Consider the following 2500-nt stretch of genomic DNA (forward strand, 5'->3'; position numbering starts at 1 on the left):
TCGTTGTAGTAGGGGCAGTTGGTGGACTCCTTCATGGAGGTGTACTTCCTGTCGTCTCCGATCTCCACACACACCACGGGGTCCATATTCAGACCAACCAGCTGCCTGGCCTCGATCACAGTGATGCTGATCTGATGAGAGAGAGAGGGGGGGGGGGGCAGAGTGATGCTGATCTGATGGAAGAAGACGGTTAACAGTATTTTTACTTATTAAGTTGTTTTTCTCTGAGGGCATGGTGGGGCAGTCTCACTCATATTTGTAATTGTATTGGACGGATACAGTTGAGGTAAAGAGAAGAAGAAGGGAGAGAGAGGACATCGGCTCGTGACGGATTCGAACCCGACATGCCGACATACCCCAGGTCATGGTGCTAGACCACTGGACCACCCCAGGCCATGGTGCTAGACCACTGGACCACCCCAGGCCATGGTGCTAGACCACTGGACCACCCCAGGCCATGGTGCTAGACCACTGGACCACCCCAGGCCATGGTGCTAGACCACTGGACCACCCCAGGCCATGGTTCTAGTGTTAGCGTGAAGAACAACACGGTCGTGTTCGGTGGCTATGATGCTAGCAGGGCTAATGCTAAGTCTAGGGTTGCCACCCGTCCCTTAAAAGACGGAATCGTTCCGTATCTGACAGTTAAAAGATGCGTCCCGTTTTGAACCAATACGGAACGCTGTTTGTTCCGTATTTTCAATCCACCCGCATCGCGTGATTCCTCCAATATATCATACAGAGCTGCCAAGTCTTTTATTTTAGAAATTCCTTTAAATAAAGCTACCGGACACGAGTTTCGTGGCATCTTTCTGCACGCGCGTTAACTTGAGTCTGCAATCGAAACGGGAGGCGCGCGCTGCTGGAAGAACCTGTGTTCACTCGAGCTGCACGTAAGTCTTAGAACGTAGCAAGCAGTGTTGCCAGATTGGACTACTTATGGTCACACTGGACGGGTGGATTCGGCAGCTTTTAGACTGGTTGGACTGGAAATGGTCATTTCCGTCTGGCAACCCTGTTAGCAAAATATGTGCATGTACGTATCTGGTAGCCTGGTACTTTAAAATCGCAAGTTGTTTCATCCTCTGTTCTCTTTTTCGGGGTGATGGAGGAGAGATTGGCAGTGAAATATCCATGATGGGACTTTGCTCATCATCCTCCGTCCTCACACTCATGTTTTCCCCGCTCCATTAATCTTCTGTTATTCAACACGAGTGTGAAAACGGATTGTATCCTTTATCTCAAAGACACTATGGCATACCGTTTCTAAAATTCACTTAATATTCACTTAATTTGGGTGAGATGATAGGCCTACTTTGCAACTTTACAGTTTTGGTAACTGTTTTTTGTTTCTCTACTGTAACATAATATAACATTGTTATTATTATTATTATTATTATTATTATTATTAAATACAATGTACAATACAAATACAACAATTGGGGGTCCCTCAAAAAAAAATCTCACTCCCGCAGCCCTTAAGGCTTTATTGAAACGATGTTTAACTTATGATTTACTAGCACTGGCGCCCCCACCCCGCCCTTGGGCCCGTGGTGGTCGTGGTCCCGAGGAGCGGGGCCCCTACTGCGAGGGGTGTCCCTTATTTCTCTGACTGAAAGGTGGCAACCCTAGCTAAGTCGCCCCAAAGGGAGACATAACCACCGCAAAGCATTGGCGTCGCGCAGCACCTTATGACCTAGCTAGTGGCTACAGCTACTCCTGAAGAGGAGTTAGACGACTCACGACTCGCCCTGAAAATACAAACCACTTTGAATTGCCTCTTGTTGGGGAGCGTGTCAATGGTCCCACAGCCCGATGGTCCCACAGCCCGATGTTCTCACATTTCTAAGTAATCTAACTAACCCTAACCCTAATCCTAACCCTAGCCCTTACCCTAACACTGACCCTAACCATAATCCTAACCCTAGCCCTTACCCTAACACTGACCCCAACCCTAATCCTAACCCTAGCCCTTACCCTAACACTGACCCTAACCCTAATCCTAACCCTAGCCCTTACCCTAACACTGACCCTAATCCTAACCCTAGCCCTTACCCTAACACTGACCCTAACCCTAATCCTAACCCTAGCCCTTACCCTAACACTGACCCTAACCCTAATCCTAACCCTAGCTCTTACCCTAACACTGACCCTAACCCTAATCCTAACCCTAGCCCTTACCCTAACACTGACCCTAACCCTAATCCTAACCCTTACCCTAACACTGACCCTAACCCTAATCCTAACCCTAGCCCTTACCCTAACACTGACCCTAATCCTAATCCTAACCCTAGCCCTTACCCTAACACTGACCCTAACCCTAACCCTAGTCCTAACACTGACCCTAATCCTAACCCTAACCCTAGTCCTAACACTGACCGTAACCCTAATCCTAACCCTTACCCTAACACTGACCCTAACCCTAACCCTAGTCCTAACCCTAACACTGACCCTAACCCTAGTCCTAACACTGACCCTAACCCTAACCCTAGTCCTAACC

The 2500-nt window shown here is 48.4% G+C and overlaps 1 pseudogene across 1 annotated transcript in view; it reads right to left on the reverse strand.

The window, feature by feature from the left end:
* LOC308159688 (otoferlin-like) overlaps positions 1–2500 on the reverse strand; it is a 109965-nt pseudogene that overhangs the window by 29925 nt on the left and 77540 nt on the right. Inside the window, exon 9 of the transcript in view lies at positions 6–131. The product of the transcript in view is annotated as an otoferlin-like (transcript). The remainder of the gene's footprint in view (positions 1–5; positions 132–2500) is intronic.

The sequence above is a fragment of the Nansenia antarctica genome (assembly GCF_963989245.1).
Source record: "Nansenia antarctica genome assembly, chromosome: 6".
In the NCBI taxonomy this organism is placed as follows: domain Eukaryota; kingdom Metazoa; phylum Chordata; class Actinopteri; order Argentiniformes; family Microstomatidae; genus Nansenia; species Nansenia antarctica.